The following is a 17,155-nucleotide window of genomic DNA, read 5'->3' as shown; positions in this document are numbered from 1 at the left end:
TGATAGATATGAATATCTGGTCACTAGGAAGATGTACTCTGTAAGAGCTGACATTTACATAATGCTTTACGAGTTATAGTTATTTGACATTATCCTCACAAAGATCTCTAAGACAGGCAGCTAGATGGCACAGTGGATAAAGTGTTAAGCTAGGAATTAGGAAGACCTGAGTTTAAATCTGGCCTCAAACACTTAGCTGCGTGACCCTGCGCAAGTCACTTAACTTCTATTTGCCTCAGTTTCTTCATCTGTAAAATTTGAACAATAGCAGAACCTACCTCTCAGGACTCTTGTGAGAATCAAATGAGATAATAATAAAGGGGTTAGCACAGTGCCTAGAACAGAGGAGGAGGAGGAGGAGGAGGCAGGGCAAGCATCATTCTTTCTATCTTAAACATGAGGAAACCAAGACCCAAGAGAAGTTAACAGATGTGTCTAGCCACATAGCTAGTAAAGATATTCCTTGGACCTGAACCTTGGAGCCTGAATCTACTGTTCTTTCCACTATATCATCCCTTCCACCATATTGAATGCCCACTAGAAAGATCTTTTATAGCCTAAATCAATGTTTCTTAACTTGTGAGCCAAGGACTCCTGGGACTTACAATCCTGCAATTACTTCAAGAGGCCCGTGAATCTATATGTACACTACACATTGTCACTTTGATCTTTCTTTAGCTCCAATAAAACATGCAGCGTGACTCAGTATAATAAATAAGCAAATACCTTTTGTAGAATGAGTAAAAAAAATGCCTTACAAGTGCACTGCTATTTTTCAGGTGAATGTGATTTCATTTGATTAATAAAACAAATCCACTTAAAAGCATTACTGAATTCACAGTAGCTTTGTGTTATCTTTTGTTTTCTCAGTCACTAGATATTAAAATATACCTACTATCATGTGGAAGTCCATGAAATATTTTGACATATACCATCACATGTGTCACTATTACAAGTTTCTTCCTTCTCTAATCTGTCCTCACTAAAGATCCCAAAGTGATTTTTTTTCTAAATTTCAGATCAAACCATGTCACCTCCTTTCTCTTATGTGCTCAATAAACTCTACTGCCTCTCTGTTAGCCTTTGGATCAAATACAAACGCCTCCATTTGGCAGTTAAAGCTCTTCACAACATGACCCCTTCCAACTTCTCTGACCATTACTCTTACTCCACATACTCCATAGTCTAGTCATCTTGGTCCTGCTTTCTATTCCTCTAACACAATATCCTATCTTCCATCTCTGTGCCTTTGCACAAGTTACCAATTCTACACTCTTGAAATCTCTAGGGCAGCTAGGTGGTACAATGGATAGAGCACTGGACCTAGAGTTAGGAAGACTTATCTTCATGAGCTCAAATCCGGTCTCAGAAACATTCTAGCTGTGTATCTCTGGTCAAGGCACTTAACCTTCAACTTGAGAAGGAAATGGCAAACCACTACAGTATCTTTGCCAAGAAAATAGCAAATGAGGTCACAAAGAGTCAGACACAATTGAAATGACTGAACAACAATAACAAAAGCTGAAATCTCTGGTTTTCTTCAAAACTCAGTTCAATAGTACACCTTCTGTTGGAGGTCTTTCCTCATTCCCCCAAGGACTAGTCCCTTACCCTCCAAAGAAACTTATCTGTTTTGGGTTTTTTTGTTTTATATGTTTTATTTATTTATAAATGTATATATATAGATACATTTATGCATATGTAGATATAATACATACACATATCTTTCTATATATCCATGTGTATCTATATATGTACATATATGTAAACAGGAATATGTATTTATATATATACAGATATCTATCAAATCTATATCAAATCTCTATCTATACAGTCTCCCCATTTGAGGACAGGGCTTGTTTCTCTTTGGTCTTCCTAATCCCAAAGCTAAGAACCATGCTCAACATACAGTAAGCACTTAATAAATGCTTATTGATTAATTGACTATGTGAAAAAGGTTGAAAGCCACTAGAGTAAGACCAAGTCACTTCCTCTGCTCAGATTCCATGATCACAGAACAGGCTTGAAATTACTAAGGAGTTCTAATAACTAGTAAGTCAATATCGAGTATACTCGAGTTTCTACATAAATACAAATAGACCTCTCTGCTTCCTGCTCATCTCTTCTTCAATATACCACTGGTAACTAAAATTTAATTATGTCCAAAATAGAATCATCTTCTTCCACAAACCCCCATCTCTTCCAAATTTCCCTATTACTGTTGAAACACAACCATCTTCTCAAGTCACCGAATTTATAAACTTGGAGTCATACTTGACTCATTTCTCTTCCTTACTTTCTTATCCAGTCAGTTGCAAAGTCCTGCATATCTCCACTTCACACACAAACACACACACACATATACAAATAAACACATTAAGACATTCAATCCAGATATCCTTCAAAGTATCAAGCGAACTTTTTAATCTTAAAAGATCACTAAAACAAGACAAAGTCATGAGTTCCATCACTTTTGTTCCTTTTTGCCACCTGGCATAAACAGAAACACCAAGAGGTGCTTCTAAGTCTGTTATGTTATACATAATGTATACAAAACTGAGAGGGTAAAACATGCAGGAAGTGCTTCCTCACTGAAGAGTATCCAACAGAGAAGTGTGCACATTGTCCTATGTGCAATAGGGAGACAAAGAAGTTTCTTAGTAGCGGGCTGACAGTATCAATCGAGCAAGCTCCCCTCAAGAGAAATGGTGAGACAAATAGAGAGAGAAGGGTTAAATGATAATATATTAAGATGGACTCAAAACTGGGTCTCACAAAGGTGAGCAAAGTATATTCACTAGTGGATCAACCCATCCATTCATCCATCAATCAATAAGCATTTATTGCAATGTCAACTCTCATCAATTCCCATAAATTCAATCACTAAGCAGAAAATTCCCAATCCATAGATCTAACCCTAAAGTGTCTCCTAAACTTTAGTCTCACATCACTCTCTGCTTCCTGGATATCTCTTCTTCAATATACCACTGGTAACTAAAATTTAGTTATCTCCAAAATAGAATCATCTTCTTCCACAAACCCTCGTCTCTTCTAAATTTCCCTATTACTGTTGAAACACAACCATCTTCCCAGTCACCGAGTTTATAAACTTGGAGTCATACTTGACTCATTTCTCTTCCTTACTCTCTTATCCAGTCAGTTGCAAAGTCCTGCATATCCCCACTTCACCAAATCTCTCACATTCAACCCTTCTCTCTGGTCACAATGCTAAAATCCTAGTTTGGGCACTCTTCACCTTTCTTTTAGACTATTGCAATAGCTTCCTAATTGGGGTCCTTTCCTCCAGTTTTTCACATCTCCCATCTATTCTCCATATACCAAAATAATCTTTCTAAGGCACAGGTCTCGTCATGTCCAGTTCCCTATTTAAAAATCTCCATTGACTCCCTAATGCTGTTAGGAAAAAAATAAAAATTCATCAGAGCAGCTTTTAAGGCCCTCCACAATCTTGTATCAAGAATCTCCTCCCCACTTCACCCCCACCCAGTCACAAGAAATCTTCAAATAAAGGCTAGATGGTTATTTGTTGGTGAGGTTTTATAGGAATTCTTGGTCAGTTATAGATTCAACTAGACAGTCTTTGAAGTCTCTTCCAACAGAGGGAGAGAGAAAAGAAAGGAGAGGGGAAAATGAGAGGGGAAAGAGAGAGAGATCATATTGTTAAAGAGATAAAAACAGAGAGAAAGAATAAATTTAAGTATATATATGTATATATATATACACACACACACATAGCACAATTTTATTTCTAAGCTTTATATAAAAATAGATTATATGTGTGTGTGTGTGTATATATATATATATATATATATATATATATATATACATACAACAAAACATAACTATGTTCTACCATTAACCTATCTAAGAGGATCTAGGGTGGCAGAGGTATGCTGGGAGATTAGACAATTGAGGCAAATGAAACCAAGGGTGAGAAATACTCAGCATACCTTACAGATTTCTTTTTCTACAAGGCACAAAAATGAATAAAGTTGTGCTAAGACTGGTAAATAAACAGAGCTGAACACCAAAGGCTGCATTTCTTCAAGGACTACATTTGATGCCAGCAGTTCTGTGATCCATGGTGTGAGTCACAGAAGATGACAAATGAGTCATCTCCTCTTCACATCATAGTTACATGATGAAAATCATCATGACGAATAAAGGGGCAAGTTGGTGCTTTGGCCTTCTTAATGACCCAGTGGGAGTGACTCTACACTTAATCCAAGTGATTGTAGAGAAATTGGTCATTAAGCTGCTTTCATCCTTTTTTCACATCCCCACCACTGCCAGAAAAAAGATTCCCAAACAAAAATGATTCAGGGGATAGACACGGATGCCTTTCCAGTGTGAAAAATAATATAATCTGAACCTCAATTCTCTTTCCTGATATCTATGCTCAAGTTGCTAAAGCCACATTTGCGAAGAAAAATGGAAAATCATTCTGACAATTCAGGAAAAACCTTCTGCATACACACATGTATGCCTGCATACACACACACACACACACACACACAAACACACACACCAAAACAAAAAAGAAAAGACATAATTATCCCCAAATTGTTCCATTGCTCATTTTGCTTTCAAAGCAGAGGCTAGAATATAAGGTTATAGAAATGGGAATTTGTCCAGGGGAAGAAAGACAATACCACTGAGCAGGAGGGTCATGGAAAGAAGATGCCAAGAGTTAAATTCACACCAATTTCCCAAAGACCTACTTCTGAGGCAACTAGACAAAAATCAGAAAGGGAAAAAATACCTTGTTTAGGAAAGAGCATTGGACTAGCAGTCAGGAGACATAATTTCTAGTTCTAGCTCTTCCATTGAGGAGTTCTTAAGTGACAGGTAGGTGAGCCATTAAACATCTCTGGGTTTTAATTTTCTTTCACATATATATATATATATATATATATATAGCATGTAAAGGTGAAAGATAGGTCTTTCTCACAACTGTATGAGTTAATTATGATACCTGTTCTAAAGGACTGAGAATCAAGGTGGTAGATGAAGGGCCTTCCTGACCCAAGGAGAGGAGGAGACCTGAAAGGGAACCCAAAGTTTAGCATTCTGCTTCCCCGTCTCCAGGATCAAGAAAGCTGAGACCTCTTTCCACCCCTATTCATTCATCATCCGGTATGCATCTCTAGTCCTAGGGCACCGAGAGGTGGCCCAGGGTTCAGCCCTGGTTCCTGTATTGAAGCTGAAACCCTCTCTACTAATGCAAAGTCCATACCTACTCTTTGGTTCAAGGGTGCCAAGAGGTTCAAGGTTTTTTTTTTCTCCTTGAAGCTCTTTCCCCAAGGAAATAGAATCAGTTTGTGTCATTCTGGAACTTCTGAATTTGGGTTTTTCCAACTCACAGGAAAGATGAAAGGAAAGACCAACTGGGGGACAGAGCAGAATATGGAAATCTCACCACCACTCCCTAACATAGGAAAGGATTAGATTTCAACAGAAGAGGAGTCTTCACTGAATGTAATCAAGAGAGCTTCTGATACAGATCTGGGCCCTTTTCTGCAACAAGTGTGTTGTTGTTGTGTTGGTTACTCTGGGACTAATTACTAAAGGAATTCTTTCCAGTCATCCCAAGTATGGTTCTATCCCTAAACGTGTATTTGCTTGTGTATTGGGATACTTTGCTAGAAAAAATTTCCTACGTGAAAATATGCCAAGAGAAATTTAAACAGTTTGAAAATTTCCTTCCTGGAGAAGGTCTGTGTCTGGTACAGGGACATTGACTTCCATCACCTAGATAGTTTTCATCAAAACCAGAATTTGAGTCAAATATGTCTGCACATTTATCTTTTAGAACATCCCCCACAGCTGAAAAAAGTACACAAGAGATCCCTTTCCTTCTTATAAACCAAGCTTCTTCAATCTTCCATGAATGAACCAACTCCTACTGGAATTACTAATTTTATTGCCCAAGGACCTGATAAAATTGTGGAAGAAAATCCAGAGAAAAGTTGTTGCATATGAAGGATTAAGGAATAAAAACAAAAAAAAAATGAAGTAAGCTTGTCACAAAAAGGTGACACCCCTCTCAAGTCTATGGAGAAAAGAATACCAAAAAAGAAGGGAAAGTAAATCAATATAGAGATACTTGGGATGTGGGAAAAACTGAGCTGTCTACTTAAGAGTTTGTTTTGAGTTTACTAAAAATAATTTCATCTTTTAGGTGGTCATAAGTTTCTGCCTGCAAGTGCTAGGACAGTCTCCACAAGCATACTCAAAAGAAGAAACCTGGGTTGTAGTGGCATGGTTTAACAGGTTTAAAATTGTGGCTTTTAGGGGCAACTAGGTGAGGCAGTGAATAATTCACTAAGTCAGGAGGACCTGAGTTCAAATCTGGCCTCACACACTTGACACACTTCCTAGCTGTGTGACCTTGGACAAGTCATTTAATCCCATTTGCCCTGCCTTTCCCCCTCCAAAAAGACCAAAAAAACTTTAAAATTATGTCTTTTAAAGCTAATATATTGTATCAGTATATACTGCTTGGGAAACTAAATGAATGAAGACATTGAACTATATTTTATAGAGTTTATGAAATTGTTTACAAAGATTGATTAAACTGCTCTTTTAAAGTTAAAGTAGCATCAAAAGACTGATGCACCAGAGTAGGCATAGACAGATTAAGTGCAATCTGTGTGTTTGTGCACATGTGGTCAAGCCCCACGTGAAAAATCTGCCTATTTTCCACTAAAAGATTTGTCTTGACTTCATGTATATCCTGTCAATTAAAATTGAAAACTATAAAAAATAAAGGACTGAGAATCTTGATTCCAACTAGTCTGAGGCATTTTTAGGTGACCTGCTGAGTATGCTATGCTTTGTTTCTAAGCAATACTAAGTAACAGTTATGTCTGCACAAATGACAGTTGTTCTCCCCTCCTACAGAGGTTAAAGAGCTGGAAGAAGGTCTCACTACTCTTTATGTTACAAGGAAAAATAAAGCCTACTTGAAAGAATAGAGAAGCTTCAAGGAGAAAAAAGAGAGAGATGAAAAGACAGGGGAACCCTGTCCTATTTTAGCAGGTGGGAGAGTGGGAGAATGTGAGAGAGAGTAGGAAGAGAAAGATCACTGAAGCTTTGGAGCTGTTATAGACATTTAAGTCTCTTCCTTTAAGCCAGGCAGTACAAGGTGGGTGTAGTCTGGCTTCCAACCTCATCTTTCAACTGAGAATCCTCTCTCCAAAGTTACTAACCATCTCCTAATCTAATAAACTTTTTAAAATTCTCATCCTTCTTGACCTCTCTGAAGCTTCCAACACTATCAATAACCCTCTTCTTCCTGATACTCTCTTCTCTCTAAGGTTTCATGACACTACTCTCTCCACCTTCTGGCTGTTCCTCCTCTCTTTTCCTGGATCTTCATTCATGCTGTGTCCGCTAATAGAGGAGGGCCCCAAGGCTCTGTCCTGGACCCTTGTCTCTTCTCTCTCTATACTATTTCATTTGATCTCGGCAGCTCCCAGGGATTCAATTACCATCTCTATGCAAATGATACTCAAAGTTACTTATCCAACAGTAACTTCTCTGCTGGTCTCCATTCTTATATCTCCAACTGCCTTGTAGATATCTCAAACTGCATGTCCCATGGACATTTTCAATTTACTATGTCCAAAAATGAGCTCATTATGTTCCCAAAAATCTCTCTTTCCAATTTTCCTGTTGCTGTCAGGGGTAACACCATCCTTTCAGTCATCCAGGTTCATGACTTAGGTGTCATCCTAAACTTCTCAGTATCTCTCACCTACCCCCATATCCAATCAGTAGTCAAGTCTTGCTGTTTCTACCTGCATAAAACTCATTTATATTCTCTTTCCTCTGACACTGTCACCAACCTGGTCATGTCCTTATCTCCTAATGCCTGGACTACTGAAATCATCTGTTGGTTGGTCTCACTGTCTCAACTTTCTCCCAATTCCAATTCATCCTCCACTCAGCTGTCAAATTCATCTTCCTAAAGAACAAGTCTGATCATTTCACCCCTCTATTCAAAAAACTCCAACGGCTCCCTATTACCTCCAGGTTCAAATATAAAAGCCTCTTTTTAGCCTTTTTTAAGCCAGTCCCTTGATATCTTTCCAAACTCTTATACCTTACTCCCTTCCATGTACTCTTTAATCCCATGGTATTTGTCTCTTTGCTCTTCCTCAAACATGATACTCTATTTCCTTTTGAAACCAAATATTTTCATTGGCTATCCCCCACAAGAATGTTCTCATCTCTGCCTCATGGCTTTCCTGGCATCCTTTTAAGTCTCAGCTTTTACAAGAAACCTTTTCCAGTCCTCCTTTATTCTTAGTGTCTTGCTTCTGAATTCCCCCCAAAACAATTTCTTCTAAATGTATCTTGTTTATTTGCACATTATTATAGTTATTTGCACATTGTCTCCCCCATTCAACTGTTTGCTCCCTGAGGCATGACTACTTTTTCCCTTTCTTTGTATCCCTAGACCTTAGCATAGGGCCTGGAACATGATAAGCATTTCATAAATGTGACTTAGTGCTTGACACTGTCATGATGGTGCTACTTTTTAAATTCCAAAGAATGATGACGTGGATTCACAAGTGTCACCTTTAAAAATACCATTTAGTAACGGTCAGAGTGAGAAGAAATAAGTGATAGTGTTTGGTGACCACCTTCTGAAGGATGCCAAAGGATCTATTTATCAACCAGACAATCAAGAGATGTACTGCCTTACTAAGACATCTTCCAATGCCCTTCCTTTTTGGAGATCTCTGGGGAAAGCTGGGGGTCATTTGTATAACCCAGCCCAGCTGCTCCCAAAGAAGATAGGAAGAGAAATTGAAAGAAATAAAATTACTTTCTTGGGCCCAAATTGTTCAGTGAAAACTGCAGACAGGATTGAGCATTGAGGGATGGAGACGGTAGGGATATAGTTACCAGGATCTAGCCGAGAGGGCAAACTGAGGCCTGCTTGAGACATTCAACAAAGAGACATTCCAACAGCTATTTAAAAAGACCCTCTCTATTTTGGGTGGGACTGTGGGATCTGGGGATTTAGCAAATGTGAGAAGAATGTTACTATATGGTAATGTCCTCTTTATTAATTTTTTTGGAAATGTCCCTTTTAAATGGGGACATCTGGGTCTCTTAAAAGGACAGAAAAAGAACATTTGTGTAAGAAAAGCCAATAAAAATCAAATTAAGAAGAAACAGCCTGTCAGATGAAATGTTGCGAAGAGACACAGACTGTTCTAAGTACCAGATAGAGAGCTCTTCAGATGAATGAAAGGATTTATTTGACCTTTCATTTAAATAAACCAGAGGCACTCAGTGCCCCAAAGGTGGAAAAGAAGGTGGAACATTAACAATTGAGGGTCTAGAATAATTGCTCAATGGTCAAGCTGTTTTAAAATGTATACACAAGGTAGACGGTAACCTACAACATCTGTGGGAGGAGAATTGTGTAGAGAAGAAAACTGAATCAAAACAAAAGTAAAAAACACTCATGGATTCTGCTGGAAATGGAGGACACCAGCAGTGGAGTGGTAGAGTACCGAGAAGATGGTGGTTGGCATTAAAAGAGCAATGAGATGCATAGCATAATGGCAGAGGAGCAAACCCCTTGCTGGCTAGCTGGGCCCCCATCAGCGATACTTTAAATAGTCTCTGAGAGAAAGAATTACACCAGGATGGAGGGACGTCACTTTACTGTCTATGGACTCATATCTTATTCCATTACTATGTGAGTAAACTGTATTTTAAAGCAAGCCTGAGTGCTCATAAGAGAAATTAATTGTTGCCTTTGGAGGAGTGTCAGATACTTAAAGACCTCAAGTTTCTGCTGAGTGGTGCAATGAGGTGAATATGTGAGAAGTCTTCAAAGTACAGCTAGGTTTTTGATGCCAAGAGGGAGCATCTAACAGAAGGATTACATTAGAAAGATAATTTGATGTGATGAAATCCAGGAACCAAAGAGGAGAGAAAGAAGAATTGATAGCATTTGGGTGAAGATCAATGAAAGGGAAAAACAAAGTCCTATTGTAAAGGGTATACAGAAGAAATCACCTGGACCATCTCAACAGAAGGAAGAATTAGACTAGAGTTCCAGAAATAAATCACTACATTGGAACAAAGACATGATATGACAGTAACGATAGGCCAACCACCCAGACATCTCTACATAACAAAAGGAGACAAGTTGATAAATTTTTTGCTTACATTAATGATAATATCATTTAAAAATGGAATGACAAGTATCAGAAGAAGCAATACAATGACATTCTCAAGGTCTCCCTGAAGAACTCTGGCATAGCACCACCCAGCATGGCGTGCCCACATCAAAGAAGATGCTGTGCTCTACAGAATTGCAGTAGCTCAGAAGAAATGTGAAGTGTGTAAATCAAGAGACATCTCCACTCCAAATATGCATGTGGACTATTTGTGTCCAACTTGTGATAGAGCCTTCCATGCTATACTGGTCTTCTCATTCACAATTGGACAAATTGTACCTTGATTCCAACATAGTGATGTCATTTTGGCCCTCTTTCAAGAACCAAGGACAACAACCAACAAACCAACTATTCTGATCCTGGTTCTGACCAATGGGGAGGACCTGGTTGTTCATATAGTAATGAGGAAACTATGGTGGCAGTGACCATGCCAATGTTGAATTTATGTTAGAGAAGAAGAGGAAAGCCATGCATAATGACCTTCCATTTAAACTCATTTTCTCCAAATCTAATATCCTTCAGAAAAAGGATAGATATAGTGAAATATAATGGCCTAAAATTCTATAGAGGATATTGGACCAAGAGAAATGAGATGTTCTCAAAAATGAAATTCTAATGATTCAAAAAGAAGTAATTCTGATAAAAGAGGAGTGCTTTCTATTGATAGATGTGATTTCACCAAGAACAGAAAGAGAGACAGTGACTTGCCCAAATGTCAAGGGTAGCATGATTTTTGGAGAGGGCTTGATGTTAGAACAAAATGGGGTACCTTCCAAAAAATTGAATAGTTAACAAAAGGAGGTTAACTTTGCCTTAATATGGCAAGGATATGCAACAAGAATACAGTACATTAAGCTTCTTTCTATGTGACACCCACCCCCACTTCCCCTTATCTCCATAAGGACAATCTTCTAGTCATCAGGGCAGCATGTAATAAAGGTTATGGTGACTCACTTGATTTTCAGGAATCCACCAAGTAGGGGCGGCTAGGTGGCACAGTGAATAGAGCACTGGCCCTGGAGTCAGGAGTATCTGAGTTCAAATCTGGCCTCAGACACTTACACCATGTGACTTTGGGCAAGTCACTTAACCCCAACCCCAATTGCCCTCCAAAAAGAAAAAATAAAATAAAAGAAATCCACCAAGTCTAAGGGGACGTGACTACAAATGGATGGGACTTTGAATAACCTTTGGTAACTAGGAAGCTGGGGACAGTCAGGTACTAGGATCACTTTGTAGCTTTTTAGAGAAAACTAATCCCTGTTTTAATTAATAGACAACCATAGTCCTACTACAATGGCATAACAGAAAAAGCACTGGACTTAACAGAAAATCTGGGTTCAAATCCTGGTGCAGAATCAACATTTGAACTAGGGATAATGAGACTTGTACTCCCTTTATAATCACATAAGGAGAAAATATTTTACAAATGATAGAAGATAACTATAGACAGTATCAAGTCCAACTCCTGCATTTTACAGACAAGAAAAAAAAGGTCTAGATAAGTAATAATAATAAAAACAAGTGCCGATTATAATAATAAATAACAGCTAGCATTATTCTAAAGTTCATAAAATATTTTACATGTATTATTTCATTTATTCTCACAGCAGCCCTGGGAGGTGCTACCATTATTCCCATTTTATAGATAAAGAAACTGAGGTTAAACTCCTTGTCCAGGTAGGTTCACATAGCTAATAATTGTCTGAGGCAGGATTTGAACTCAGGTCTTCCTGACACCATGCCCCACACTCAATCCATTGTTCCCTCTAGCTCCTTATAATTAGGTGAATTAATTAATTTCACATTAATCCTTTGAATAAATGACAGTCAAAATTTGAAGTCAGATCTTCTTCCTCACAGTCCCATGTGTTTTCTTCCCACTATATCATTACTGCCACTAAATAAATTTGATGTGCTGCTATTCTGATGTTTCACATTTAAAGCTCTTCATGACCTGTGCCCCTTCATATTCCAGTCTTCTTGCATGTTACTCTCCTCCACTTTCTACATTTCAGTCATACCAGCTTCCTTACTTTTCCACACACAACTGAACTCTATCTTTCATGTCTTTGCCATTGTTTAACTTTTTCCCTTGTTCAGAAGGGAGATGCTAGGTAGTACAAGAAGACCCTTCTCCCTCAGTTCAAATCCCATCTCAGACACTAGCTTGTGTGACCCTGGGCAAGTCACTTAACCCTGTTTGCCTCAGTTTTCTCATCTTAAAATGAGCTGAAGAAGGAAATGGTAAATCAGTCCAGTATCTTTGCCAAGAAAATCCCAAATGACATCAAAAAGAGTTGGACACGAGTTGGATACAACTATAATGACTGAACAACACTAATTGCTTATGGATTGATTGACCATAGGAAAGAAGTTTCCAAGTGATTTAACAAGGATCCAGAAATTCTGCCTGTTTAGTCACCATAAGATGACAGATTTTCATGTTAATTTTTATTGAGGAACTGGGAACATCATTTTGCACTAAATTCTGGGGAGATTTTCATAATAGCACCTTGATTCAACATTTCTGTTTAAACTAATATGGAATATTCAGCTGGGTAGCCCCATCTACATTCTAGAGGAGAAACAAAGAAAATTCAATCCAATTCCAGCTCTAAAAGAAAGCAACAAAATAAGATAAAAGAGTGCTGTCATGTGTACTCCTGCCACTGCCTGCGTGAGATTTGCCTTGACAACATTCAATAAAGGAAGTAAGTGGCAATCACGGTACCCTGAAATGCACTTGCCAATGAGCAACTATGCTGTTCCATGGTTTGGAAATTGTCTTGCTTGCTATGATTAAAATAGAGAGTAGTTCCTGCTTTCAACTTTGGGCTATGTCAAGAGAGGTGCATTGGAAATAGAAGACTGCTGGGTTGACAGTGTTCTGTGGGAAATGTGCTTTCCTTCCTGTACAAAGATTATTGACACCACAGTCATAAAGCCTTACATTTCCACACCAGAGGAGTAGCAACCTCATAAGGGCCAGGTACGGGGCCAAAGCAACCTGAGTTCAAGTCTTACCCCTGGCACATGCTAACCATGTGACACTGGTAATTCCCAAAAATTAATAAATTGCAGAATGATGAATGGACTGAAATGGGAGAGGATATTTCTTCACAGGAAAGTCCCTCCTCTGATGATTGCTTTTCTACCAATGAAAACAAAAAATAATAATTATAATTATATTGTACTTAAATTCCAAAGTGCTTTCCTGACAGCAGTCCCATAAGGAATACACAGAAAATATTATCATCTCTACTTTACAGATAAGGAAACTCAGTTTAAGAGAGGAAAAGCGATTTGTCCATAGACGTACAATTTGTAAGTTTTCAGTTCAAGTAAACAAAAACACCTATGTGCTTACTGAGTGTTGTGAAGCAGGTTTTGACAAGATGAAACCCCAGCTCTCATGAAGTTTAAAGACTGTCTGACAATTTTGCCTTGGGGTACCCTGATGTGCTACCACCTATCCTATGGTTGAGGATAAGCAAAGAACCAGGAGAGGAGAGAGTGCTGCTCCTGTTTTCATACTCTATTTTCCACTCATTTTTTTCTGTTACTTCCTCTAGTGCCTGGTGAAAAAATAAGATGGGGGTAGAGGCAATGACAATCCCTCTGGCACCCCTATGCTCCTCTTCTGGACTCTATGGCACTGCCATGCATTCTCTGGTAGTGCTTCTGCTTGAAGAAGCCCAATTCCTATCAAGGTCAAAAAGTCTGAGGTTCATTCTTCTTCCTTCCCTTCAATAGGCTCCCCTATACATTTCAGTATATTCTGGATGGGAAAAATCAACTAGACATTTCTATTTGCCTTCAACTTCTCTGGCTACTTTCTTTTCTGTGCTCAGACCATAGTATATAGCCTTCGGGCTCTGACTGGCAGAATCAAAGTAGAAGAAAAAAATTAAAATTTTAAATTTTGTATGGATGAACTTTTGGTCACCAATTCTTAAATTCCACTACTGACTCTCCTTTGCAAAGGAGCCCAGGATCAAGTGAGGAAAATACTTTTAAGTCAAAAAATAAGGCTAAAAAAGGTTGTTTTCTATTTGAGAGATAAGATGAAAGGCTGGTTAAAAGTCATCCTTTACAAAGTTTCTATATATATTTTAAGTATAGTTATTTTTTTTAAAGCAATCTATCTTTTTTGGTTTCTTTAGTTCATTGGATAAAAAAAATATGGCCTTTATGATTTAGTAATATTCACTAAGTGTTCACCATTTCAAAAATTTAGAAGTCAAATTTACTGGCTATACTTCCTAATGAAACATTCTCTGTCTAGCACAGAGCAAGAGCTTAATAATAACTTGTTGACTACTGACTAAACATACCCATGTCAGTTAATCACTCAATAAGCATTTATTAAGTGTTTAGTATATGCCAGGCACTTAGGCCAAATACTGGAGATTCAAAGAAAGGCAAAAACACATTCAGGAGTTCACATTCTAATAGGAAGACAACAGGCAAAAAATAATATAAGACATTTGCACTATAAATGGAAAGTCAGCACAGACTGAAGGAGCTGACCATGGGAGTTGGGGGATCAGGAAAGGTCTCTTGCAGAAGGTGGGAGTTGAGCTGAATCTTGAGAGAAGCCAGGGAAGCCAAGAGGTAGAAGTGAGGAGGGATAGTATTCAAGGCACAGGGACGGTCAGTGAAAAGACTGTGAGTCATGAAATAGAGTGTTATGTTTGAGAAACAGCAAAAGGGGGAACTTGATACATACACAAGGTGGGGGGCTAACAGAGAGGGGCTAAAAATGTACTATGCCTTCTCCCTAAAGTTTAATGTTCCTGTAAACCTTCCTAGTTTGGTTAATGGTACCACCATCCTTCCTTAACCTCCCAAGTTTAAAAATCTTCCTTTGCCTTCATTTCCCATGTCTAATCAGTTGCCATGTCTTGTCAATTCTGCCTCCACAACATATTTTACATCTGTCTCTTTTTCTCCATTTGCACAGAAACCACCCCAATTGAAGCCTTCATCACATTTCACCTGGACTGTTTCAATAGTCTCCTACTAGAACACCTGGCTTCCAGTCGCTCCTCTCCCTAACCCATTTTTCCATGCAGCTGTCCAACTAATTTTCCTAAAGCACAGTTCTGAATGTATCATTCCCTTGCTCAAATGGCACCCTATTGCTGCTAAGAGAAAATAGAAACTCCTCAGCTTGGCCTTTCCAAGTTCCCATTCCAAATTTCATTTGCATTTCCCTCCTTCAGACAATCTACATTCCTGCCAAACTGACTTAATTGATGTTCTCTAAGTTTTTCATTCTATATCTAGGTTCTAAGGCCCATGCCTGGAATGCACTCCCTCCTCACTTCTGCCTCTTATTAGCCCTTAGATTCTTTAGAGGCTCAATTCAAGTGCCACTTATCACAGGAGCCTTTTCTGAGCCCCTATTGTGAATATAGGGTTTTTTTTTTTCCTTCCTCAAACTATCTTACTTTATTTGCAAAAATTTTGAATGCCCCTGTATAAGCTGAGAGGAAAGGAATAATTTTTCTTTTTGTCTTTGAATCTGATAGCATAACACTTTGAACATACCATGTTTCTTTTGTTTAAAATTATATTTTTTCCAAATGCATGTAAAAGCAATTAATTCTTTTTTTTTTATTCTGAATTCCAAATTCTCTCCCTCCATTCCTTTCCTCCTCCCTCCCTGAGACAGTAAGCAATCTGATATAGGATATACATGTGCAATCATGCAAAACATGTTTCCATATTAGTCATGTTGTAAAAGAAAACACAAACCCAAAAAGTGAAAAATGGTATGCTTCAATCTGCATTCATCAAATACTCCATCAGGGCAGAAACTCCATCCATTCTGAAAGAACTCCATCATTTCGTTCTCTGGAGGTGGATAACATTTTTCATCAATTCCTTTGGAATTGTCTTGGATCATTGTATTGCTGACAGTAGCTAAGTCATTCACATTTATCATCATGTCATATTGCTGTGTTCTCTGTACAATGTTCTCCTGGTTCTGCTCACTTCACTTTGCATCAGTTCACATGAATCTTCCAAAGTTTTTCTGAAACCATCCTGCTTGTCATTTCTTATAGTACAATAGGATTTCATTACAATCATATGCTACAACTTTGAACATACTATATTCCTAACTCAAAGTCAGATGTTAAAAAGAAATATCAGCAAAACTAAGGGTATAAAGAATTCTTGAAGGTCACATTTGTGTTGAGCTTTAAAGGATGGATAGGTATTTAAAAGCTAAAAGACAAAGAGGTACAGGAAAGGACATTCTAGCCACAAGCAAAGGCAGAGGCAGGAGAGTGATACAGAACAATGAGTAATCAGAAGGCATGGGTTTGAATCCAATAGTTGATATTGACCTATAAGTAGTAACCCAAGTGACTTGGGCAATTCATTTAATATCATTGGACTTCACTACCATCAACTATAAAATGAATTGGACCAATTGATCTCTGAGGGCCCTATCCACTCTAAATCTTTGATCCTAGTAAATGCAGGACTTATAAAGAAGACAATGAGGAGTAGAGCTTGGTTGAAGTATATAGAACTTAAAGGTGGGAGGAGCATTATGAGATAAGGCTGGAAGGGGAGGATAGGACCTGATTGTGAAGAACAGCAGAGTAAATAGGGAATTAGTGAAGAATTTTGGACAAAGGAATGACATAACCAGATCTGTGCACAAGGAAAATTAGCATGTTGGGAATATGGATGATGGACTTAGAGAGTAGAGGCAGAAACATCTTGCAAAAATGTTACTACGGTTGTCCGCACAGGTGCTACCATATTGGGGTGGTAGCAATGGGGATAGAGAAGAACAGAGAAAAGCAAAAAATAATTTTTCAAAAGAATAATATTACACAAGACCAGTCAGAGGTAGAATTAACAAGGAATGTGACCAGGACTCAAACCCATGTCTTTTACCTCCA

General features: G+C 38.2%; 1 protein-coding gene and 1 pseudogene across 2 annotated transcripts in view; one reads left to right on the top strand and one right to left on the bottom strand.

The window, feature by feature from the left end:
* KCNH1 (potassium voltage-gated channel subfamily H member 1) overlaps positions 1-17,155 on the bottom strand; it is a 543,998-nt gene that overhangs the window by 426,095 nt on the left and 100,748 nt on the right. The gene's annotated exons all lie outside the window — the stretch shown is intronic.
* LOC138177559 (OCIA domain-containing protein 1 pseudogene) lies at positions 5,392-6,161 on the top strand (annotated as a pseudogene).

This window comes from Petaurus breviceps, unplaced genomic scaffold, assembly GCF_028583685.1.
Source record: "Petaurus breviceps papuanus isolate PSGF00001 unplaced genomic scaffold, PetGlider_PUasm1.0 90434, whole genome shotgun sequence".
In the NCBI taxonomy this organism is placed as follows: Eukaryota; Metazoa; Chordata; class Mammalia; order Diprotodontia; family Petauridae; genus Petaurus; species Petaurus breviceps.
The sequence above is the reverse complement of the archived record's forward strand: the minus strand, read 5'-3'. Positions and strand labels throughout refer to the sequence as shown.